This window comes from Amblyraja radiata, chromosome 7, assembly GCF_010909765.2.
Source record: "Amblyraja radiata isolate CabotCenter1 chromosome 7, sAmbRad1.1.pri, whole genome shotgun sequence".
Lineage (NCBI taxonomy): Eukaryota > Metazoa > Chordata > Chondrichthyes > Rajiformes > Rajidae > Amblyraja > Amblyraja radiata.
This window is the reverse complement of record NC_045962.1, coordinates 64,189,451-64,216,904: the sequence shown is the minus strand read 5'-3', so window position 1 is coordinate 64,216,904 and position 27,454 is coordinate 64,189,451.

The window sequence follows — 27,454 nt, the reverse complement described above, 5'->3', positions numbered from 1 at the left end:
AGTAAGACTGGTGGGAGAACTGGAAAGGGGGAGATGGAGAGAGAGGGAAGGCAAGGGCTAGTTAAAGTTAAGAGAAGTTAATGTTCATACTGCTGGGGTGTAAGCTACCTAAGCAAAATATGAGGTGCTGATCCTCCAATTTGTGTGCAGCCTCACTCTGACAATGGAGGAGGCCCAGGACATAAAGGTCAGATTGGGAATGGGAGGGGGAGTTAAAGTGCTGAGCAACCAGAAGATCAAATAGTTTAAGGCGGATTGAGCGGAGGTGTTCAGCAAAATGATCGCCGAGCCTGCATTTGGACTCGCCGATGTGCAGAAGTTCAAGTTCTTCTTCACATTTATTGTCACATGCACCAATTGGTACAGTGAAATTTGAGTTACCATACAGCCATACAAATAAAAAGAACACAAAACCCAATAGAGTTTAACATAATCATCCACTACAGCAGAATCAATGTTTCCCACTGTGATGGAAACATAGAAACATAGAAACATAGAAACATAGAAATTAGGTGCAGGAGTAGGCCATTCGGCCCTTCGAGCCTGCACCGCCATTCAATATGATCATGGCTGATCATCCAACTCAGTATCCCGTACCTGCCTTCTCTCCATGCCATGGAAGGCAATAAAGTTCAGTCATCTTCCTCTTTGTTCACCCATGGTCAGGGCCTTTGAACTCTTTACAGTCGCCGCTATGGACGGCCCAATGTACAGGCCCTCTCGCTGGGATGATCGGAACTCAAACGTCGGAATGCAGGAACCCATTTATCAAATGAATTCAGCAATTCGTGTAAATCATGTTTGCAAATTTGGGGAGTTGGCCTACTTTGAAACTAAAAGGGAAAAAAATACATTGGTTCCACAACATTAAACAACAGTGAAGAGATAAATACTGTTGGAAGCTTGGATTAGTGAGGGGATCTGGATCAATGGAGAGAAAATCATCAATTCATATATTATCTAAATATGCACCTGGGTACTAATTTGAACAGGAAATCCCTTAGTCTACTTATGTAACTTCCTACAATTGGATGCATGCACAATTGATTATGGGTCAATAAGATATTTTGGTTATTTCTTTTCATTAGTTAGTTAATGGGTTTCTGCAATCACAGAGTCACAACATCAGTCTGATACACTAGTGACAATTTCTCTATATCAGTTCTCTATAGAGCAGTGTTTCTCAACCGGGGTTCCCCAGAACGCTAGGGTTCCGCGAGAGGTCGCTAGGGGTTCCGAAAGAAATAGTGATAAATAGGCTAATCATATGTAAATGCATTTTGAGTTATTTTGTTTCATTTCATATTCATAATTTCAAGTTCAAGTTCAAGTTTAAGTTCACATTTATTGTCACATGCACCAAAAAGTTTTCTTCAAAAGGCAGGGCTTAGAAGAATGTTTTTTTGAATTTGGGTTTGTCATCCCTAACTCAACAAACACTTGGCAGTTATATTTGAGTTACCATACAAGTACAAGAACACAATACACGATAGAACTTAACATAAACATCCACCACAGTGATCACTGTGATGGAAGGCAACAGTCAGTCTTCCTCCTTTTGTTCACCCGTGTTTGGGGCCTTGACTCTCCGTAGTCGCCGCTACGGATGGCCCGATGTACATGCCCTCTTGTTGGGATGAGCGAAGCTCCGGCTTCGGGATGGATGAAAGACACTGCGTGGCTTGGAGTGCCCGAATCGGCCACTTTCTGACTGGAGACCGCAGCTTCGTGATGTTATAGGCCGCAGGCAGGCTGGTGGTCGGTGCTCTTCTCTGGTGATCCCCGGCAAGGGATCCCTGTCTCCGGGATGGTAAGTCCATCCACGCCTGCGGCTAGAAGCTCCGCAGACCGCGGCTTCACGATGTTAAAGTCAGTAGGCCGGCGGTCAGAGCCTTCTGGCTAATTTTATTATACACGTACGGCATATTTAGCAACGTCTGTTTAGCATATTTAGCGATGTCATATTTAGCGACGTCTATACGGTGCCAGTGCAAAACGGCCTTTAGTGGTCAGTGGACAGTAGCTGTATGTGACGGAATTGTGTTTCATCAAGTGACTCACTCAAGTATAGACGCATGCACGGTCTCCATCAGTCCGTGCTTCCTGGCGTGCAGCTACAGTCCCTCATTTACCCACATTATTTACCCACAGAATTTTTACCCATCATTTAGGGATGTTATATGAATTTACAAAATGTAAGCATGTTTATGTTTATTTTTGTTAGTTTTTCAAAAGTTTATTTATGTATGTTTTTGTTACTTTATGAAAAGTTTATGTGTTGCTCTCTCTCTCTCTCTATCTCTCTCTCTCTCTCTCTCCCTCTCTCTCCCTCTCTCTCTCTCTCTCTCCTCCAAGGTTAGTTCTGTTTGCCTTTATTTGCTTCAGTTTTGAACAGACAGTTTGATTTCAGTTTTTTTTTGCATTGTAAATACCGGAAAAACTGAAATTATTTTTTTGCTTAAACATATCAGAAAACTATATTATGTTTGCCTTATGAACTTTAAGTTTATGAAAGAGATTAATAAATATATATGTTTAAGAAAGAACTGCAGATGCTGGAAAAATCAAAGGTAGACAAAAAAGCTGGAGAAACTCAGCTGGTGAGGCAACATCTATGGAGCGAAGGAATAGGTGATGTTTCGGGTCGACACCTTTCGAATTTTATGTAGGGGTTCCCTGAGACATGAAAATTATTTCAAGGGTTCCGCAAGGGTAAAAAGGTTGCGAACCTCTGCAATAGAGTAACCAGTCAGTTCCTTTCCAAACTTCCTATAGCCCTGCAAGTTTATCATTCTTAAGTGCCTTTTTCGATATGCTTTCAAAATCAAAGTTGATGAAATCCATCTAAACAAGATGGAATTAGGAATTAATTCCTATACAGACATTCAATATGAGTTAAACCTAAGTGTTATTGTCAAGGTGGATGGAGGGGTGATACACAAACTGAAGGTTAGAAAAATGTCTATTTTGAGCAATAAGCAACCATTAAAGAAATCAATATGATACTAAAGAATTGTATTTTTTGTATCATCATTGCAAGTTATTCAAGAGTGCTTAATTGGTATTTGTTCTAATAAATGAAAATCACCACTTCAATTATGCTAATGGTCCTGACATTTAAAAGGGATTAAAGTGGTTGGGGAGACATCACTGTACTTGAGAGAGGGATGAAATATTACTTTTCTTTTTCTCACTATTAGGATCACTGCATTGCTACCAAGAACAGCATGTATTCCCCACCCCTAATTGCCCCAGAGAAGATGGCAGTGAACTGACTTCTTGAACTGCAAAAGTCTTGTTGTGGAACAAAGGAATCAGTTGCACAGTTCATTATCAGGTTAATTCAAAACATTCATTCAATATGCACACAAAAAGCTTAATTTTATAAGACGTTGGTGAGGCCGCATTTGGAGTATTGTGTTCAGTTCTGCGGCACCATGTTACAGGAAAGATGTTGTCAAGCTGGAAAGGGTACAGAGAAGGTTTACAATGATGTTGCCAGGACTAGAGGGTCCGAGTTATAGGGAGAGATTTAGGCTAGGTCTCTATTCGGAGCGCAGGAGGATGAGGGGATATCTTATAAAGGTGTATAAGATCATGAGAGGAATAGATCATGAATATGCACAGTCTATTGCCCAGAGTAGGTGAATCGAGGACCAAAGGACATAGGTTTAAGGTGAAGGGGAAAAGATTTAATTGGAATCTGAGGGGTAACGTTTTCACACAGAGGATGGAGTTGAGGCTGGGACTATCCCAACTTTTAAGAAACAGTTAGACAAGTACATGGATAGAACAGGTTTGGAGATATATGGACCAAACGCGGGCAGCTGGAACTATTGTAACTGGGACATGTTGGCTGGTGTGGGCAAGTTGGGACAAAGGGCCTGTTTCCACATTGTATCACTCTATGACACTATTCCAGCATCTGGAGTCTCTTGTGTCACCAACTCAAGATATTTTGAATAGATCTCTAAAGTCAAAGCAACGGTCCCCCTGTTTCAAAAACTTCCTCTCCTCAGGTAGAGGACCACCATTTCCTGCAATTGGTGACCTTCCAGATTTTTTTTTATTTGTTTACCCTTGTAACCATGTACCATATGCCTTGGGCCTAGCAACCACTAAATATTGCTTCTGGGGCTGAGATGACGAGTGATTGTACAAATACAAAGCAAGCACAGTTTGCGCCTGCAACATCTCCTGAGCAGTGACTGAATTTTAATTGCCCTATAGTTTCATGACCTTGAAAACTGATGAGTACTTTTATTTCCTTTTTTTCAAAAACAACCTCTTTTTTTCTACTTTTCCATTAGGCTTCCACAACTTATGGTTTGCATCATGTGTCATGCTCGTTTCTTTAAAGGTTTGACTCTATTGATATTAACAGTGCATTACTAGAATGTTACCTGGGTTTCAGCAACTAAGTTACAGAGAAAGGTTGAACAAGTTAGGGCTTTATTCTTTGGAGCACAGAAGGTTAAGGGGGGACTTGATAGATGTCTTTAAAATGATGAGAGGGATAGACAGAGTTGACGTGGATAAGCTTTTCCCACTGAGAGTAGGAAGATTCAAACAAGGGGACATGACTTGAGAATTAAGGGACAGAAGTTTAGGGGTAACATGAGGGGGAACTTCTTTACTCAGAGAGTGGTGGCTGTGTGGAATGAGCTTCCAGTGAAGGTGGTGGAGGCAGGTTCGTTTTTATCATTTAAAAATAAATTGGATAGTTATATGGATGGGAAAGGAATGGAGGGTTATGGTCTGAGCGCAGGTGTATGGGACTAGGGGAGAATACGTGTTTGGCATGGACTAGAAGGGTCGAGATGGCCTGTTTCCATGCTGTAATTGTTATATGGTTATATGGTTATCACAGCCCACAGAACAGTCAGCAAACAATCACGCGTCTTAACAAATCTGAAACTCTGGAGAGAGAAAGGAGCAATTCACACCACTTATAGCACATGCTGTCCAGTAATTTATGTCATTCAAATCATTATTCGGTTTGGAATGTTGATGAAACTGTTTTCTATCCATTCGGGGTCGTTTTTCAACAAATTTCCACAGAAATCTTGTTTATCCATGTACCAGCTTTGACCTAATTTTCTTTTTTCTTTTTAAATTTATTTTCAGAATCATCATTGCAAAAGCACAGCTCCCTCCAAAAATACTTTGTTTTCCGAACTAACACAATTTTGGTTTTAAAGACTATTGATGTGGATCAGAGAGTTACACGATGAAATAAGAAAAGAAGAGGTAGAATTGTTCCAGTCAGCATTTCGCCGAAGAAAAGCAAATCTATAATTTCCATACCTTCTTACAATCCCATTCCCCCATTTAGATCCCTGCATTTGTTCTCTCTCAAATGCCCAACTACCCCATCATGATTCTCCTGCTTCCACTGAGGAGCAAATTAACCTGACAATGAGTATGTTTTAGGAATATGGGAAGAAATCAGACTACTCAGTCACAGGGAGAACATGCAAACTCCACAGATTGCATTGGAGGCCTTGATCAAACCTGATTTTCTGCTGCAAGGCAGCAACTCCACCTGTCTGATGTGTTGCTGTGCCACCCAATGGATGAATTGGTTTGACTGGTATTTTCATAAATGTATCTTTTACTTTTCTTTCAATCACTGGCAGTAATCATTCAGTTCTGCCTTAGCGGCATAATTCAATAACCCTGCAACTACCTCTGCAGAATGATATGCCTTGTTAAGCTGCTGTAAGCTTGCAGCTAATTCAAAAATGTCACCCTATTCCCCCCATCTTGTAGTTTGTAGGTTGAAGACAGAAGTTGTTGATTTACAACTCTTTGCTTCTAAGTGTGTGGTTTTGAAGCTGCAAATTTTCTGTTAATTCAATGCATGCATTTATTAATGTCATTTGTCATCCAACTGTTTACAATTATGTAGTAAATCATATGAATTCATTTTCTATGTTCCACCTGCTTTCTTTTATGCTCCTGTCTTCAACACATCATGCCATTATCAGTAACCCAAAATGTTATTTTCTGACATTTTCCTTAAACCATATGTGTAGAGTGTCTATTGCTAATGTAATTTATTTTGCCAAAAATGTTACACAAAGTCACAAAAAAATTAAGAAGAGCTATTTAGCTTATTTGAACTCACATTTCCACAGTAGGATAATAATCAGACCCTAGTCTTTCCTGATAATTGCTCCATCCATTCATTGACTTTGATCTGTTTTTCTCAGTCAATTCTGTGAAAGCATAAAAAAGCTTTGCTCATAATAACTCTAATAATAGCCCCCCTATACATCAACGGCGAGTGTGTGGAGAGGGTCTACACCTTCCGGTTTCTCGGCGTCCTCATCTCCGCTGACATCTCCTGGACAGACAACATCACAGCGGTCATCAAGAAGGCTCAGCAGCGGCTGCACTTCCTGAGGGTCCTCAGGAAGCACAACCTGGACTCCAACCTGCTGCTGACCTTCTACCGCTCGTCCATTGAGAGCCTGCTGACATACTGCATTACAGCATGGTACGGCAGCTGCACCATGGCAGACAGGGAGAGGCTTCAGAGGGTAGTTAGGGCAGCACAGAAGATCATTGGCTGCCCTCTCCCCTCCCTGATGGACATTTACACCTCCCGCTGCCTCAGCAGGGCAAAGAACATCATCAAGGACAGCTCCCATCCTGCATTTGGCCTGTTCGACCTGCTGCCCTCAGGGAGGCGCCATGAGGTGCATCAGAACAAGGGACAAACAGGACTCAAGGAAGGGTTTCGGCCCGAAACGTGCCGATTTCCGATCTATAGATGCTGCTGCAAAGCTGAGGTTCCCAAGCAATGTTGGGTACCTTTCAGAATCAAGAACAGTGCTTTCCAAAATCATAAACCTACCTGACTCACACATGTACTGATTCAAGCCGAACCCCGGACTTACTCTATACCACCTACTGCAATTGTACTGTAACTGTAATTTTTTTAATATGTGCAAACATACTGATATAGGAATCTATTTATCACTCTATAATCCATTGTCTTTTTTATAGATAATTTATCTAGCGCCGCAGAACTGTGCACCTTATCCAACCCCCACCCCCCCCACCTTTGTTTTTGTTTTTTGTTTTTTGCACTAATTTATATGTTTCACTGAGTACGAGCTGCTTTAATCTCTCTTGCTACATGTGTATAGTGACAATAAAATGGCATTCTATTCTATTCTATTCTATTCTATTCTAATGTTTTAAATCCTGTAGAATAATCATTGACTCCAGACAGGGAAATTGGGTGACCACAAACCAGTATCATCGGTGGAAGAGAGATTTAGTAGCTTCAAATTGTTAGGAGTTAACATCTCAGATGATTTGTTCTTTTTCTCGGGTTAGAAAAATCAAATACAAGAGGGTATAGCTTTAACGTTAGAGGAGCAAACTTTAAAGAGGTATGCAGGGCAAGTTTTTCACACAGAGGGTGGCGAGTGCCTGGAACGCGGTGCGAAGAGTGGTGGTTGAGGCAGATATGATAATAACATTTAAGAGAATTTTGGATAGGCAAGGAAATAGAGGGATGTGGATTATGTACTGGGAGATAAGAATTGTTTTTAGCATCATGTTCAGCACAGCCTGTTCTTATGCGCTTCTGTTTTATGTTCCATATTCTTGATGCACGCAAGATTTTCATTGTACCTGTACCTCACAGTACTTGCACATATGAGAATAAACTCGACTTGATGACGACTTGATGAAGAGACTTCAATCCTACAGGTAAGAGGCTCTGTTTGCTGAGAGCAAATGCTGAGACAGCCAGTCTTCAATGTTGCAATGGAGGAATTTACACAGCAACTTCTGAAGTCCACACATGTATAATTATATGGAAACACGGAGGCTGTTGTGAAAGCTCTTTGTTTTAATTCAAAGGAAACGGTGATTATGAGTAATAATGATGAGGTCTGGTTTTAATTGCCCATCTGTAATCGTTGGAAAATATACAGCATCTGGATAATGTAATGTGGTAGTTTGGGGAGTTCAGTTCACAAGATAATGGGCCCGATGTAACATTTAGGTCAGATAAGAGTTGCAATTTTCCTTCCATAAATGTCATGAGTAAACCAGATATGTTTCCTGTGTCACCAGATATTGTTTCACAATTTCAGACTGATCTGAAAAATGGTCCTGATCCAAAACATTATCAATCCAATTCCCTCATCAGATACTGCTTGACCTGCTGAACTCCTTTCACACTTTGTCTTTTATCTTGAGTTGGAAATGTTATCAAATAGAATTCTTCAAGTAGAATGTACAGTGGTACATCGGTAGAGTTGCTGCTTTACAGCGCCAGAGACTCAGATTTGATCCTGACTACAGGTGCTCTCTGTATGGAGGTTGCACATTCTCCCTGTGACCACATGGGTTTTCTCCAAGTGCTCCGGTTTCCTCCCACATTCCAAAGATGTGCATGTTTGTAGGTTAATTGGCTTCGGTACAATTGTAACCTGTCCCTAATGTGTAGGATAGTGCTAGTGTACGTTGAACGCTCATCGGTGCGGACTCAGTGGGCCAAAAGGCTTGTTTCCACACTATATCTCTAAATCTAAAGTCCAAAATGTAAATTCAGCATGGGATCCAGTGAGCCCATACAGCACTGAAACGAACCATTTGGCCCACAGAGTTTGCACTGACCATCAACCACCCATTTTCAATAGGCTCATTATTGAGACTCACCTTTAATTCCTTACATAATTGCTTGATAACAGAAAGCAGAGGTTGAAGACACAAACAATCTCCCAGAAATACTAGGGGACAGCGGATCTACTGGGAGGGAGGAACTGAAGGGAATACACATTAGTCAGGAAATGGTTTTCGGTGACTGAAAGCAGATAAATCCCCAGGTCCTGATGGTTTGTATCCCACAGTACTCAAGGAGGTGGCTCTAGAAATCGTGGATTATTTTCCAATTATTATTGAATTATTTTCCAATCTTCTCTCAACTCTGGATCAGTTCCTGTGGTAGCCAATGTAACTCCACTTTTTTTAAGAAAGGAGGGAGAGAGAAAACGGGGACTCATTGACCAGTTAGCTATAAATCGGAAGTGGGGAAGATGCTTGAATTGATTATTAAAGATGTTATTAAAGGTTAGTCTCAAAAATGACACATTTGGAAAGCTGTGACAGGATCGGTCAATTACAGGATTGGGAGATTGGAATAAGTTGCCCGAGGTGGTGGTTAATAAAGGTGCAATAACAACACTTGAAAGACATTTGGACAGGTACATGGATGGAAAAAAGATGTGGGTCAAATGCAGGGAAATTAGGAGCCAAGAGTTAAGCATGTTTAACAATCATTTATACAACGATGAAAATCTTACTTGCTGCAGCTTCATAGGCCCAGTAACTCAATAACACACATATAAATATACAATAATCAATAACATCATAAATTAATAATCAATAATACTAGGTAACCAGAACACAGTGGTACAACCAGTATAAAGTCCATAGTATATCACAGTTCCTGAGGTGGTGGTTAACGTTGTGCAGTTCAAGCATCTTTTTTTTTAACTTTATTAATTTATTGAACATGTTAAAAAATACAAACACAAATAAACTTATAAGCAATAAAAAAAGAAAATAAAACACAAAGGAAAACAAACAAATAAGTAACTCAAATAATACAAATAATATCGTTCATGTTCAAAAGGGGTAAGAAGAAGTTCGAAAACTTTTCTGGTCCTACCCCCTCTTATTTTCTATACATTTTCATGGAAAAACAAAATAATGGGAACAAATGGACCCAAAATCTGTTGAACAGTCCACAAACAAGTAATAACCAAACAGAAAAGAAAATCACTGGTCCAGCTCATAACCATTTAATCTTTTGTTTCTGAAGTGTTATTAGTTTGAATAGAGTCTTACATTTTTTCAGCTCATCATGGCAGTTATTCCAGAGATTTGTGTTACACCCTTTGCTGTAACACAATGGAGTTTTGCATTAGTTCTTATTGCCGGTTTTTCGAATATATAGGTTCCTCTCAGGTTGTGTTTGCTTTCTCTCCGTTGGAACAACCCCTGGATGTTACAAGGCAATTGCTGATTAGCTGCTTTGAACATAATTTGGATAGTTTTATAATCTGTCAGATCTTGAAATTTTAATGTTTTTAGTCTGATAAATAATGGTTTTGTTGATTTTCTGTAGGTGGTTTTATGTATAATTCGTATTGCTCTTTTTTGGAGGATTGGATGTGTATTTGTTTTGTATGTGTTCCCCCATACCTCCACACAGTAGATCATGTATGGGAGTATGAGGGAGCAGTACAACATATACAGGGAGGCTTGATTTAGTAGGTCTCTGGCTTTATTCAGTATTGCAATTGATTTGGATATTTTGGCTTTAATATAATTTATGTGAGGTTTCCAAGTTAATTTGTTGTCAATTAATACTCCAAGAAATTTTATTTCAGATACTCTTTCACATCGGGGGGGGGGGGAGAGCGCAGTGATGTGATGGATGTTTGTGTAAACTGTGTTGTGTCTCGGGTCTTTTTTGTTTTGTAATGTATGGCTGCAGAAACGACATTTTGTTTGGACCTCAAGGGGTCCAAATGACAAATAAATTGAATTGAATTGAATTTCTGTGCCATTTATCATGAGCTTTTTCTCTGTGTTGGTTGATCAATTTCCAAATATTATGAATTTTGTTTTACTTAAATTCAATGTGAGTTTATTTTCGTCAAACAATCTGATGATGATTAGGAAGAAACTGTTCTTGGAGGTAATTAATTTCCGACTCCTGTATCTCTTCTCAATTGTAGAGTGTTGCCAGGATGGTGTAGGTCATTTTATTATATTAGCTACCTTTCTGAGGCAGAACCTACTGTAGATGATCCCTTGGATAATTTGATTTCCAAAGAATTTAAAATATTTTTAGATGAGTGTATATTTTTAAAGGATAACAAAAACATAGCTGTAGATACTGTAAATCTGAAATTTAAGTAAAGACAAAAAGGGCTGGAAAGATTCATCAGGTCAGGCAGCATTAGTGGAAAAGCAAATCGAGTTTGCAGGGAAGTACCCGGCGATGGGGGTAGTTTTAGTGGGAAAGGATGAGTGAACCCAGGAATTGAGGGGGGAGTCACCTCTGTAGAAACTGGAAAAAGGAGAGGGGAAAGATGTGACTGATGGTGGGATCATGTTCGAAGTGACGGAAATGTTGGATAATGATGCAATGGATGCGGAGACTGGTTGGGTTAAAGGTGAGAACTAGGGAAACTATCCTTGTTCTGTCTGGGTGGAGAGAAAGGGAAAGCAGAACTACGGGACACAGAGGAAATCCTAGTGAGAAATCCATCAATGACAGCAAGGGGGGAAATAGGTGAGCTAAAGAAAAAGAACACTTCCAAAATCCTAGAATGGAAAGCCTCATACTAAATGTTGGGTTCCCTGTCCTGAAGGGACTTGGCCCTAAACATCACTCATTCCTTCTCTCCAGAGATGCCGCCTGTCCCACTGAGTTACTCCAGTTTTTTGTATCTAACTTCGGTTTAAACCCTCATCTGCAGTTCCTTCCTACACATTCCCTGTCCTTATAAGCTTTTAGACCATCTTTGTGTCGTGTCGCTACACCATGCATTCGAATTACTGTGTCCCAGCAAAGATGTTTAAATATTCAGTGTCTTGGCAGGCACTGCATACTCCCTTTGCCAGTATGTGAATCTGCATTTAGGATAAGGGGATCTTATAGAAACATATAACATTATTAAGGGATTGGACAGGCTTGATGCAGGAAAAATGTTCCCGATGTTGGGGAGTCCAAACCAGGGGCCACAGTTTTTGAATAAGGCCATTTAGGACTAAGGTGAGGAAAAACTTGTTCACCCAGTGAGTTGGGAATCTGTGGAATTCTCTGCCACAGAGGGCAGTGGAGGTCAATTCACTGTATGTTTTATGATACAGCTCTTAGGGCTAACGGAATCAAGGGATATGGAGAAAAAGCAGGAACGGGGTACTGATTTTGGATGATCAACCATGATTGTGTGGCTTGAAGGGCCAAATGGCCCACTCCTGTACCTATTTTCTACGTTTCTATTTTTCTATATACTGAATAAACACAACAAACACTTCCTTTATCGCAGTGTGGAAGGCAAATTAATCCTTTTACCCTTGATTTAATTTTATGTCTATATCTGCAGCAATTCTAGAAGTAAATTGTTTCTTCTGTGGTTAATGCTAAATCTTTTATGTTCATAAGTCATAGGAGCAGATTTAGGTTATTCAGCCTATCGAGTCTACTCCGCCATACTATCTTTCCCTCTCAACCGCATTCTCTTGCTCTCTCCCCAAAACCTTTACACCTGTGCTAATCAAGAATCTATCTATGTTTGCCTTAAATATATCCACTGACTTTGCCTCCACAGCCTTCTGTGGCAAAGAATTCCACAGATTCACCACCCTTTTATTCTGAGGCAGTGCCCTCTGGTCCTAAACTCTCCCACTAGTGGAAACACCCTCCCCACATCCACTCTATCCAGGATTTCACTATTCATAACATTTCAATAAGGTACCCTCTCATCCTTCTAAACTCCAACGGGTATAGGCCCAGAGCCAATATTCCTTTTAGATTGTTTCAATCTATCCTGAAACATACTAAACAGTCTGTCATCCAGGCAATTTTGGTAGACAATGCCAAATGTCATGGCATTTTCCTAATGAACTAAGCAGCACTGTAAAACTCGTATTGTTTAATCTTTCAAGCACAAACCAATCATTGCAGCAGGATATATGTTTTAAACTATACTCAAGATATTTGTTTTCCTTAAATTTGGTGGAAATAAACTTCAAACCCAGAGTTCAATCCAATGCCCATATATTGCTGCATCATATGTTTAGCACATATAACAAAAAATAAATTATTAACCACTATTCTTTTAATTTGGCTTTTTAATTGGATAGAATGTAAATTATGTATTGTCTCATTGCCAAAGTTAAATTAACTAGTGTTCAATTTATTTGCTGTGGGTTTGTCCTTCGTGTAAGATTCTTGATATATTTGTTTAATTATTAATAGTCATTGCAAATTTATTCATTAGACAGCCTGACCTTCAGCTCCAAATGGTTGAATGGTAATACAATAGGATGAAATATAAAAGTGGTGGAACAATTAGGCTTCATTTTCAGGATTCAAAACCTCTGAATCTGTTATTAATGATAAAGACAATAGAATAATACTGTTTTAGCTGTAAGTAAATGTTAATAGTAATGTGTTTGAAAATATGTTTTTTCCTATGAACTTTTTACTGCAAATTATTAAGAATCAACTACACAGGAAAGCAAGGATCATCTCTCACATACCTGTACTATGTCTCATAAATTTGATTTTTAGCTTGCAAAATGAAATATCTTAAAAATGTCCATTGCTTTCAGACATATAGTATGGTCCTAGGAAACATAGTGGAAGAAAGAATCAGTTACCATTTTGTTTATTCATTAATTAGCATTCGATAGAGCTTTGTTTTTAGTAACAGTATTGAACATTAAAACGTTAGTTCATGTTTGCAATGAACCTGTAAATAGAATACTTACGTTTTTTTCACTTCAATGACAAGATCAGGGCTCCCTGCAGCTGGTCCATAAATCAAAAGGTGGCCTTCCAAGATGTAGAACTGAACTCTGAGGTGAGTAATTAATAGGGGATGAAATGATTTTGCAATAAACAAAGAAAGAAGCTTTAAAAACGTGTGTGAATCTTTTTCTTCGTGAAGACTAAAAAAGTAAGTTGCTTTTTTCAACCTTTAGAAATTCATGTAGGTTAACAATGTGAAGGTTCTAAAAGATTAAATGTAATAAACTTTTTTTTTGTATGCCAATGCAGCTAAAATAGTTCCCATGCTGAAAGATGGTTTTGGACCAGTTTCAGGACATGCAAGTCAATTTTTCAGGATGGCTTGAGGAAATGCAGCTCCTGGAAACTAGTTAACAGATACTAAGGAAATGCATTGAGCTCATTATGTATAAAAGTGTTCTGCTCATGTATCACAGGCCTATGTATTAGGACACAGATTGAAAGATTTAGCAAGCCTGAATCCTCCCAACCTATGCCGCTGCATACAAAAAGACAAATCTGGAAAATCAATAAAGTTGAAGTTGCCTCATTGAAATTAATCCTGGTAAATATGAATAATTTATTTTCAAATAGTAGCATTGTTGCAAGCTTTGATTGTAATTCTCTTGCACAATGGGACTCTCTCAAAATCTGTTTCTCAGCTTTACAAATTGAAGCACCTGGTGATAAAATAATTGTGTTTTTAAAAAAGTGGTACATGTATTAGACTGCTAAGAAAAGTAGAATATTAAATCAGCAGTGAGGTTTCCATATGATAAATACTTCCTCCGTTACATGTGCTGTATATTTTCTCATCAATAAAAGTTATGTGACTTTCAGACAAAACTTTTGTGGAAAGGTTGTACTTCAGAACAATAGACAATAGACAATAGTCTAGACAGGTGCAGGAGTAGGCCATTTGGCCCTTCGAGCCAGCACCGCCATTCAATGTGATCATGGCTGATCATCCCCCATCAGTACCCCGTTCCTGCCCTCTCCCCATATCGCCTGACTCCGCTATTTTTAAGAGCCCTATCTAGCTCTCTCTTGAAAGCATCCAGAGAACCTGCCTCCACCGCCCTCTGAGGCAGAGAAATCCACAGACTCACCACTCTCTGTGAGAAAAAGTGTTTCCTCGTCTCCATTCTAAATGGCTTACTCCTTATTCTTAAACTGTGGCCCCTGGTTCTGGACTCCCCCGAAATCGGGAACATGTTTCCTGCCTCTAGCGTGTCCAAGCCCTTAACAATCACATATGTTTCAATGAGATACCCTCTCATCCTTCTAAACTCCAGAGTGTACAAGCCCAGCTGCTCCATTTTCTCAGCATATGACTGTCCCGCCATCCCGGGAATTAACCTTGTAAACCTACACTGCACTCCCTCAATAGCAAGAATGTCCTTCCTCAAATTAGGGGACCAAACTGCACACAATAACCATATAACCATATAACAATTACAGCACGGAAACAGGCCATCTCGGCCCTACAAGTCCGTGCCGAACAATTTTTTTCCCTTAGTCCCACCTGCCTGCACTCCTACCATAACCCTCCATTCCCTTCTCATCCATATGCCTATCCAATTTATTCTTAAATGATACCAACGAACCTGCCGCCACCACTTCCACTGGAAGCTCATTCCACACCGCTACCACTCTCTGAGTAAAGAAGTTCCCCCTCATGTTACCCCTAAACTTCTGTCCCTTAATTCTGAAGTCATGTCCTCTTGTTTGAATCTTCCCTATTCTCAAAGGGAAAAGCTTGATCACATCAACTCTGTCTATCCCTCTCATCATTTTAAAGACCTCTAACAAGTCCCCCCTTAACCTTCTGCGCTCCAGAGAATAAAGACCTAACTTATTCAACCTATCTCTGTAACTTAGTTGTTGAAACCCAGGCAACATTCTAGTAAATCTCCTCTGTACTCTCTCTATTTTGTTGACATCCTTCCTATAATTGGGCGACCAAAATTGTACACCATACTCCAGATTTGGTCTCACCAATGCCTTGTACAATTTTAACATTACATCCCAGCTTCTATACTCAATGCTCTGATTTATAAAGGCTAGCATACCAAAAGCTTTCTTTACCACCCTATCTATATGAGATTCCACCTTCAAGGAACTATGCCCGGTTATTCCCAGATCCCTCTGTTCAACTGTATTCTTCAATTCCCTACCATTTATCATGTACGTCCTATTTTGATTTGTCCTGCCAAGGTGTAACACCTCACATTTATCAGCATTAAACTCCATCTGTCATCTTTCAGCCCATTTTTCCAAATGGCCTAAATCACTCTATAGACTTTGGAAATCCTCTTCATTATCCACAACACCCCCTATCTTGGTATCATCTGCATACTTACTAATCCAATTTACCACCCCTTCATCCAGATCATTGATGTACATGACAAACAACAAAGGACCCAACACAGATCCCTGAGGCACCCCACTATTCATCTGCCTCCAACCCGACAAACAGCCATCCACCATTACCCTCTGGCTTCTCCCATTCAGCCACTGCTGAATCCATCTTGCTATTCCTGCATTTATACCCAACAGTTTAACCTTCTTAACCAACCTTCCATGAGGAACCTTGTCAAAGGCCTTACTAAAGTCCATATAGACAACATCCACTGCTTTACCCTCGTCAATTTCCCTAGTAACCTCTTCAAAAAATTCAAGAAGATTAGTCAAACATGACCTTCCAGGCACAAATCCATGTTGACTGTTCCTAATCAGACCCTGTTTATCCAGATGCTTATATATATTATCTCTAAGTATCTTTTCCATTAATTTGCCCACCACTGAAGTCAAACTAACAGGTCTATAATTGCTAGGTTTACTCTTAGAACCCTTTTTAAACAATGGAACAACATGCGCAGTACGACAATCCTCGGGGACTATTCCCGTTTCTAATGACATTTGAAATATTTCTGTCATAGCCCCGGCTATTTCTACACTAACTTCCCTCAATGTCCTAGGGAATATCCTGTCAGGACCTGGAGACTTATCCACTTTTATATTTTTCAAAAGTGTCAGTACTTCTTTTACTTTGAAACTCATAGTATCCATAACTACTCTACTCGTTTCCCTTACCTCACATAATTCAATATCCTTCTCCTTGGTGAATACCGAAGAAAAGAAATTGTTCAATATCTCCCCCATCTCTTTTGGCTCTGCAGATAGCTGCCCACTCTGTTTCTCCAATGGACCAATTTTATCCCTCGTTATCCTTTTGCTATTAATATAGCTGTAGAAACCCTTTGGATTTACTTTCACCTTACTTGCCAAAGCAACCTCATATCTTCTTTTAGCTTTTCTAATTTCTTTCTTAAGATTCTTTTTACATTCCTTATACTCCACAAGCACCTCATTTACTTCATGCTGCCTATAATTATTGTAGATCTCCCTCTTTTTCCGAACAAGATGTCCAATTTCCCTTGAAAACCAGGGCTCTTTCCAATTTTTACTGTTTCCTTTCAACCGAACAGGAACATAAAGATTCTGTACTCTTAAAATTTCCCCTTTAAATGTCCACCATTTCTCTTCTACATCTTTCCCATAAAACAAAATGTCCCAGTCCACTCCTTTTAAATCATCTCGCATCTCATCAAAGTTAGCCTTTCTCAAATCAAAAATCTCAACCCTAGGTCCAGTTCTGACCTTCTCCATAATTATATTGAAACTAATGGTATTGTGATCACTGGACCCGAAGTGCTCCCCAATGCATACCTCCGCCACCTGTCCCATCTCATTTCCTAACAGGAGGTCCAGCACTGCCCCTCCTCTAGTAGGTACCTCTATGTATTGCTGCAAAAAAACTATCCTGCACACATTTTACAAACTCCAAACCATCCAGCCCATTTACAGAATGTGTTTCCCAGTCTATGTGTGGAAAGTTGAAATCTCCCACAATCACTACCTTGTGCTTACTACTAATATCTGCTATCTCCTTACATATTTGCTCTTCCAATTCTCGTTCCCCATTTGGCGGTCTATAATACACCCCTATAAGTGTTGCTACACCTTTCCCACTTCTCAGTTCCACCCAAATAGCCTCCCTAGATGAGCCCTCCAATCTATCATGCCAAAGCACTGCTTTGTAATATCTTCCCTGACTAGCAATGCAACACCACCACCTCTTGCCCCTCCAATTCTATCACACCTGAAGCAACAAAATCCTGGAATATTTAGTTTCCAATCACAGCCCTCCTGCAACCATGTTTCACTGATCACCACAACATCATACTTCCAGGTGTCTATCCAGACTCTAAGCTCATCCACCTTTCTTACACAATGCTCCTAGCATTAAAATAAGCACATTTAAGAAACCCCCCGTCTCTTCTTCTCTGTTTATTTCCTTTTTTTTCTTTCTCCTCTTGTGTCCGAGTGCTTCCCTTTTCTGCTTCCTGCAATATTCCAGGTGTGGTCTCACTAGGGCTCTGTACAACTGCAGAAGGACCTCTTTGCTCCTATATTCGAATCATGTTATAAAGGCCAACATGCCATTCACTTTCTTCACTGCCTGCTGTACCTGCATGCTTACTTTCATAGACTGATGTACAAGGACCCCCAAATCCCATTGTACTTCCCCTTTTCCCAACTTGATGCCATTTAGATAGTAATCTGCCTTCCTGTTTTTGCTACCAAAGTGGATAACCTCACATTCATCCGCATTAAACTTCATCTGCCATGCATCTGCCCACTCCCCCAAATTGCCTACCTTTCAATATATATATATATATCCTGACTTTTCATTCCCCGTGTACTATTGGTCAGTTGGTTAAACAGGGTGGAAAGCAGGAACACGTGAATGCAGATGCTGAAATCTTGAGCAAATAAACAAAATGCTGGAGGAACCCAAAACCATGTTCTCCAGAGATGCTACCTGACCTGCTGAATTACTCCAACATTGTGTCTCTTTTTTATAAACCAGCATCTGTAGTTCCTTGTGCCTATTGGAAGAAGTCAATGGGTCAGGCAGCATCTGTTAACGACTTTGGTGAGAAATTGGTCAAAGAGCAGAAGTCATAGGAATTACAGATGGGAAGCAGTGAGCAGGTCTCATTGAATTTAGAGAGAGAACTTCTTCAAAGTTGGCATACCTTGAGGAGATTTTGGAATGGAGCAGTAAAATGGAGACACAAAAGACTGCAGTTGTTGGAATCTTGAGCAAATGCACAAATGCTGGAGGAACTCAGCAGGTCTGACAGCAACTTTAGTTTAGAGATACAGCGTGGAAATAGGCCTTTCAGCCAACCAGCAATCCCCGCACATTAACACTATTCTACACACACTAGGGACAATGTACACATACACTAAGCCAATTAACTTACATACCTGGTGGACACAAAATGCTGGAGTAACTCAGCGGGTAAGGCAGCATCTATGGATAGTTGGAATGGGTGATATTTCGGGTCGAGACCTTTCAAAAGAAGGGTCAGACCAGCTGAGTTACTCTGGCATTTTGTGTCTACCTTCGATTTAAACAGCATCTGCAGTTCTTTCCTACACAACTTACATACCTGTACGTCTTTGGAGTGTGGGAGGAAGCCGAAGATCTCGGAGGGGACCCGAGCAGTCACGGGGAGATTGTACGAACTCCGTACAGACAGCACCCGTATCCGAGATCAAACCTGGATCTCCGGCGTTGCAACTGCTGTAAAGCAACAACTGTACCACCAATGCACCACTGTGCCATGGAGGGAAATTAAAAGACAATGTTTTGAATCTGAAGTAGTGATCCAAGTCGAAGTGCTCCATGCCCATGTCCCTCCACAGCTGCTGTGTGACCCACTGAGTTCCTTCAGCAGTTAGTTTTTTTTTGCCTTGGATGAGTGGCAGCTCCAAATTTCATTCGTGAGAAACATATTTCATAATTTCTGTGCTGTGCTTGCATTAACAAGGACGATTCAAAACCCAATCGTATGGACGCGTATAAAATAATGAGGGGAATAGATAAGATGAATGCACAGAGTCTTTTTCCCAGGATATGGGAATGAGAAATCTGAGGACTTAGGTTTAAAGTGAGAGGGGAAAAATTTACCAGTAATGCGGAGAGCAACCTTTTCACACAGAGTTTGGTGGTTATATGGATCAAGCTGCTCAGGAAGTTGTTGAGACAGATACAATTATAACATTTAACAGATATTTGGACAGGTACATGGACAGGAAATGTTTACAGGGACATGGACCAAATGTGGCCAAATGGAACTCGCTTGGAGCGGGCATCTAATTTATCGAGGCTAATTAACCTACAAACCTGCACATCTTTAGGACATGGGAGGAAACCAGAAAACCTGAAGGAAACCCAAGACGTCGGTCGCATGGAGAACATGCAATCTCCACACAAACAGCACCCGAGGTCAGGATTGAACCCTTGCATTAACAATTGGTCCACTGTGTCCTCCCATTAACAGGCCTCTTAAAGATGTATAAGCTATAGAGGGTTATTTTGACATTCATGCCTTAAAAACTTAAAATCTTGGTATTTATAAATTAATTTGCAACAATTAAATGCAGATAAGATTGATTTTTCATCTAACCTTCATCCTTAACAGATTCTAAATTATAGATAAGGATCTTAGGTTTGCAGATTGCCATGACAACTTAATGCACTCACATTTGATATAAATATCACTGACATCATATAATTAGCATAATTACACATACTAAAGAGCACTAATTTGCCCAAAAATTATAACAGACTATTCCATCAATACTGTACACAACTCGCATCTCTAAATATTTCAAATGCCAAGCACATTACTAATGTCAGTGGTAATTACTGATACTGCATAAGATTCCAAATTAGTTCATTTAATGTCAGTTTAATATTTTTGCTTTTCAGCAAACAAAATTAACGTCTTGAAACTCTAATATGTTCTTACTAAAAATTATCCCTTTGTGACAAAGATCTACCTGTGGAGTATTAACCCATCCTGTTGTTATTCTTCGCAATCTTTTGAATGGACAGTAACATTGGAATGCTTGTACTATAGTTATAATGTTTTATAAGTCATTTCCATCGGAGCATCTCATAAGCTGTTGATATACATTTTCTCTGAACCCCAAAAAAATGTTTCATTGAACAGAATGAATGTTTCTTGTAACCCACCCCCCTCCACACACTGTGCCAGCATTCCCAAAGTACAATAGGACCTTCTTCCTCTTTGGCACTGCCTCGGATGATGTATTACTTACTTCAACTCTGATTTAGCGGGATTGAAGGTGGCTATTGAGAACATTATGTGAATCAGAGATAGAACAAGTGGTGTCCTACAGGCGTGATAGGTGGGTACTTCCTTCTACTGCTTCCTCATAACTTCTGTGTGCTCCTGATTCATCGCCTCGTGTTCTCAATAACATCCTGAACTCTGCTTCTTCTTCTGCAGCAGTGATGAGCGGGGCATTTCCCCTGTGTCGGACAACCTGTTGCAAATGATCAAGGAGACTTTGAGCACATCATTGAATCTTTTTCTTTTTTCACCTGGTAATCACTTCCCATGGCAGAGCTCAGTCTAGAGTACATGTTTCAGGAGTCCAGTGTTGGACTTGTGAATGTGGTGCCCGTCCAGAGTAGTTGAGTGTAACTGTAAATATGCTCCTAAAGCTTACCCCCACTAGTCTAGTTCAGTAAAACACTGAGTCAAGCACTGGACCACTAAACTTTATATTTTGAACGAACAACAAATCCCCTATACGATACCTAGTGGGTGGAGTCAAAGGTGCTGCCGAATCCAAATGTGTGCCGTGTTCACAGGCTAAACAGGGTATAACACTGAAAGCCCATTGGCCTCAACAACTTTTGAATTTATGGACCCAATGGTTGGCATTGACCTTAAAGGGGTGGAAGACAATTATTTTGAGAAGGCTTTCTAATTAGAGACTAACAACTTTCCCTTCATTCTTCTCACGTTCCCGGTTCTGATATACCCTGTGTTCAAAAAGGAACTGCAGATGCTGGAAGATCGAAGGTACACAAAAAAGCTGGAGAAACTCTTAGCAGACTGCTAAGTCTGAAGAAGTGTTTCGGCCCGAAATGTTGCCTATTTCCTTCTCACCATAGATGCTGCTGCACCCGCTGAGTTTCTCCAGTTTTTTTGTGTACCTAAAGAATCTTTGGTCTCACAGATTAATACAATACAATACAATACAATTCAATTTATTGTCATTTGGACCCCTTGAGGTCCAAACGAAATGCCGTTTCTGCAGCCATACATTACAAACAAATAGACCCAAGACACAACATATTTTACATAAACATCCATCACATTGCTGTGATGGAAGGCCAAAAAAACTTTTCTCTCCACTGCACTCCCCCCCCCCCCGATGTCAGAGTCAAAGTCAAAGCCCCCGGCGGGCGATGGCGATTGTCCCGTGGCCATTAAAGCCACGCCGGGTGATGCAAGGCCGCACACCGGGTTCTTGATGTTAGAGCCCCCGGCGCGCGCTCGCAAACTCCCGCGGCCATTCCAAGCCGCGCGGGGCGGTGATGTAGGCCCCACTCCAGGAGCTCTTCAACCCCGCAACTCGGGCGGGAGAAGTCACCGCTGCGGGAGCCCTGAAAAGCGGTCCCCCTCCAGGGATCCGTGGGCTCCCGGTGCCGTCCGCCAAACCCGCAGTTGCAGCCACCGAATCTCCGGGGGTCGGGCCGCAGCAGCGTCCACCACAGCTCCACCCGCTCTGGACTCGGCCAGCTCCGCGACGGTGAGGTGAGTAGTTGGCACCAGAGTCCCCGGTCTTCCTGTTGGAGGCCGCTCCTCGTTGCAGCCCCAACGACAACGGAGACCCGACAAAGAAAAGGTCGGGTCTCCCGTGCAGGGAGAGATTTAAAAGTTATAAGGATAGGAATTTAAAAGGATAGGAACCCCTGGCCGAACAAACACGAATCGGACTCCAATTATAATAGCAGTCTCAATGTTATTATTTGGTCGATTTAAACCACTATTACAACAGTGTATCTAACATTGAAAACCCTAAAATATAAGCAATGCACAATCAATACAATGAAACAATCCACAAATCTTAATACACTTTAAAATGTAGCTCCACAAATAACAAAGTATTTATACACAAGTTAACTTGGAAAAAGAGATATGCACACTTGGAATTAACCAACATTTAAATCAAAGGCTATACACAGTGAATACAATGCAACAACGGCAATCTTAAATACACTTTAAATTACAACTTCAAAGTTTTATTATACACAGATTAATCTGGAAGAAAATATGTACACTTTAAATTGACCAGCACCTCGCTATCAGTTCCTGAATAATGGTAAATTTGAATCGGAAAATTTTCAGCTCGTTATTCTCTATTTAATTATTTTTTAGTACGCAAATTCGAGGTACGCAAATTTGAATTAAAAATTTATGAGGAAACATCTTTAGGGATTGAAATTCTCAGATTGGTTAAAGTATTTTTGGCCAATTTATATTGGTTCTCAGTACCTTTATGAGACTCCTCACCCTACTTTTACAGGGATCCAGATTATCTCACACAGGCGCGGACTCGAACCCACCAAGTTCACCCTTGCAAGGAGCTCTTCCTTCCTACCTGCTTCGCACAGGGAGTCAGCACGTAGTCTCTTCACGCTGGCAGCTGATGCCAAATTTTAGAGCGCCTTTCCAATCTACACCCCCAGCAACAATGCAGTACTCTGCTTCTTAGTACTGTTTAAACGCAGTTTTGTTTTCCAATATCCAGCCAATCGGATATCAAATTCTGGGCAGGGCCTCAAACCACTAGTTATTCTCGAGTGGTTGGTCATAGCAGCAGCTGCAGTTGTTGACTAAGTTTAACCTTTACAGGCCTTGAACCCAAAGGAGAGGGACTTGAACCCAACCCTCGGAAAGGGGGCCTCGAACCACTAAAGGCAAGGATGCCCTCAGCGCTTGCTAGACTAGCTGTTCTACAATCTCATTGGGACCACTATCCAAGTTCGCAAATGATCGATCTGCTCCGACTAGCGAAGTGGGGAAAACCAAAGCGAAAGCCGTATCGTGGTGCCGATTTCTTCCCTCGCGATCTGGAACAGCTCAACACCCTCGATCGCAAATTATGTTTGGGGGTCTGTTGAGATCCCGGACGAGCCCCCAATGTAAATATGCTCCTAAAGCTTACCTCCCTTAGTGTAGTTCAGTAAAACACTGAGTCAAGTACTGGACCACTAAACTTTATTTTTTGGTAGACAAAATTGCTGGAGAAACTCAGCGGGTGTGGCAGCATCTATGGAGCGAAGGAAATAGGCAACGTTTTGGGCCAAAACCCTTCTTCAGACGGATGCAGGGTGGGGGGCGGGGGGGCGACGGGAAGAAGAAAGGAAGAGGAGGAGCCAGAGGGCTGAGGGAGAGTGGTAGGGAAATGATCCCCTACTCCCAATTCATCCGTCTACGCCGCATCTGCTCCCACGATGAGGTGTTCCAAACCAGGGCATCGGAAATGTTCATTCTTCAGGGAACGGGGGTTCCCCTCCCCTACCATAGATGCGGCTCTCACCAGGGTCTCTTCAATACCCCGCAACACTGTTCTCTCTCTCCATCCCCCCACTCAGAACAAGGGCAGAGTCCCCCTAATCCTCACCTTCCACCCCACTAGCCGTCACATACAACAATTAGTCCTCCGTCATTTTCGCCGTCTCCAACGTGACTCCCCCACTCGCCACATCTTCCCATCTCCCCCCCTGTTTGCTTTCCGCAAAGACCGCTCCCTCCGTAACTCTCTGGTCAATTCTTCCCTTCCCACCCGTACCACCCCCTCCCCGGGCACTTTCTCTTGCAACCGCAAGATATGCTACGCGTGTCGCTTTACCTCCCCCCTCGACTACATTCAAGGACCCAAGCAGTCATTCCAGGTGTGACAGAGGTTTACCTGCATCTCCTCCAACCTCATCTATTGCAACCGCTGCTCTAAATGTCAGCTGATCTACATCGTTGAGACCAAACGTAGGCTTGGCGATCGTTTCGCCGAACACCTCCGCTCGGTCCGCATTAACCAACCTGATCTCCCTGTGGCTCAGCACTTCAACTCCCCCTCCCATTCCGAATCCGACCTTTCTGTCCTGGGCCTCCTCCATTGCCAGAGTGAGCATCAGCGGAAACTGGAGAAGCAGCACCTCATATTCCGCTTGGGCAGTCTGCATCCCGGTGGCCTGAATATTGACTTCTCCAATTCCCGGAAGCCCTGGCTGTCTCCTCCCCTTATCAGCTCTCCCTCATCCCTCTGGCTCCTCCTCTTCCTTTCTTCGTCCCGCCCCCCCCACCCTGCATTAGTCTGAAGAAGGGTTTCGGCCCGAAACGTTGCCTATTTCCTTCGCTTCATAGATGATGCCACACCCGCTAAGTTTCTCCAGCAATTTTGTCTACTTTCAATTTTCCAGCGTCTGCAGTTCCTTCTTGAAAACTTTATTTTTTGAATGAACAACGAATCCCCTATACGATACCTAAACCACCGCTCGATCCTTGTCTCTGCCTGGCCAAGCCCTTCAGCCTCGTGCAAGCAGACTCTACCAAAAGGTCACGCAGTCCCAAGCGCCCTTCCAGAAGATCGACAACGATCCTAGTGGGGGCCACCTTTTATAGGTCAACAAAACCTGAGAGGCCGAACTACATATGGGTGGCGCCCCTTACAAGCCAATCACACATATCAATTACATTAAAGTATTATTGACAGTCCCCCAACCCAATTACAAAGAGTCCAACGTTTCTGCAGAAGCATCTGGAAAGTTGTCAGCTTAACTGAATAATGCAACATTTACCATGGCAGTACAAACAATTCAGCCAGGGCTTCACACTTCAGCCAATCATCAAACAGCAGTACAATTGTCCTGCAACAATGTTAACATTATTTACAATCCCCTTCAGCTATCCAATCAAGACAATGCACCTACAATACCTTAGAGTTTATCTGCAGAATCCTCATACATTTTATCAATTGGGAGGACATCTGGACCTCACCTTATCTGATGTATTAATCTGGGACCTAGACTTCCTGGTACCAGCTCACAGCTTGTGGCTTCTTATAGATAAAGCCTAGCAGGCCTTGTAGATGCATAAATCTTTTACTTTATATTAGCTCTGTTTTGGCCAGGAGTTATATAACAAGATCCTCGTTACTGGGGATGTTGGAAAATTTCAGTCATTATGTTAATAAACTGTGTTTGGACATTGATACCATCACCATTCACACCAAATATGATGCAGTAATGAAACATTTGCCGAAGTGAATTGTGACAGGAAATCTTTGGTCCAATATCTCTATGGTTGGAACTTCAACAGGATTTGGGCACGGACGCTTCAAGAAAGTAAAAAACATGCTTCTTATGTGCATTTATGCTTCAGTGCAAAATGATTCAATTTCTGGTCACAAATTTCTTATTTACTCACAGAGCACACTTTGTAAATATTTTACTCATTACGGGCCATCACCAAATGTGCATTATTTGTCCTCACTCTGTTTTCTGAAATCAAATGTGCATCTTGATGAATTTGCTCTTGGAGCTCAGTATATCTTCGGAATATCTCATGGTTTGTTACTTACTTTAGCCTAACGTACTTATTTCCACACTAAACAAGAAATTATTTTTTTCATGAAGAACCTTGAAAGGCTTGTGCTGGCCAAGCTGAAAAATATCGAACCCCCTGCTGGACCCTCTGCACTTTGCATATCGGGCCAATAGATCTGTGGATGACACAGTCGACCTGAGCCTGCACTTCATCCTCCAGCACCTGGCCGGTCAGGGGACCTGTGCGAGGATATTGTTTGTTGATTTTAGCTCTGCATTCAACACCATTGTGTCAGAGCTACTGCACTCCAAAGTTTCCGAGTTGACTGTGCCTGAACCCCTTTGTCGGTGGATCACCAGCTTGCTGACAGACAGGAAGCAGCATGTGAGGCTGGGAAAACACATCTCGGACCTGCAAACCCACAGCATAGGAGCACCGCAAGGCTGCGTACACTTCCCTCTCCTCTACTCTCTCTACACCAATGACTGCACCTCCACTGACTCCTCTGTCAAGTTTCTCAAGTTTGTGGATGACACAACCCTGATTGGACTGATCTAGGATGGGGAAGAATCTGCCCACAGACAGGAAGTGACACAGCTGACATCCTGGTGCCATCGCAACAACCTGGAGCTCAATGCTCTTAAGACAGTGGAATTGATAGTAGACTTTAGGGGAGTTCACCCTCCCCTCACAACACTCACCATCAACAACACCACAGTCACATCTGTGGAGTCTTTTAAGTTCCTGGAAACCATCATCTCCAAGGACCTTAAATGGGGGGCTACCATCAACTCCAAGTCAAAAAGGCACAACAGAGGATGTACTTTTTGCGGCAGCTGAGGAAGCACAATCTGCCGCAGGGAATGATGGTCCAATTCTATACGGCCATCGTAGAGTCTGTCCTCACCTTCTCCATCATGGTCTGGTTTCGCTCAGCCACCAAGCACGACATCCGGAGGCTGCAGTGAATCGTCCGATCATCTGAGAAGGTTATTTGCTGCAACCTTCCCTCCATTGACGAACTGTACACTGCAAGGGCCAGGAAACGAGCGGGTAAGATCATCTCTGACCCCTCTCACCATGGCCACAAACTCTTTCAACCACTTCCCTCTGTATGGTGACTCCAGACTGTCAAAGCTGCCACAGCCAGACATAAAAACAGCTTTTTTCCATGAGTAGTAGCTCTACTCAATAACCAAAAATCTGTAGCCTCCCTTTGCTCTGGTATTTTACTTAGTTCACATGTGTTAATCAGTAATGTTTTATTATTAATATTTAATGCTTTATGTGTCATTCCTGACTGCCATTGTATGTCGTTGTCACTTGCGGGCGAAGCATCAAGACAAATTCCTTGTATGTGAATACTTGGTCAATAAACGTATTCATT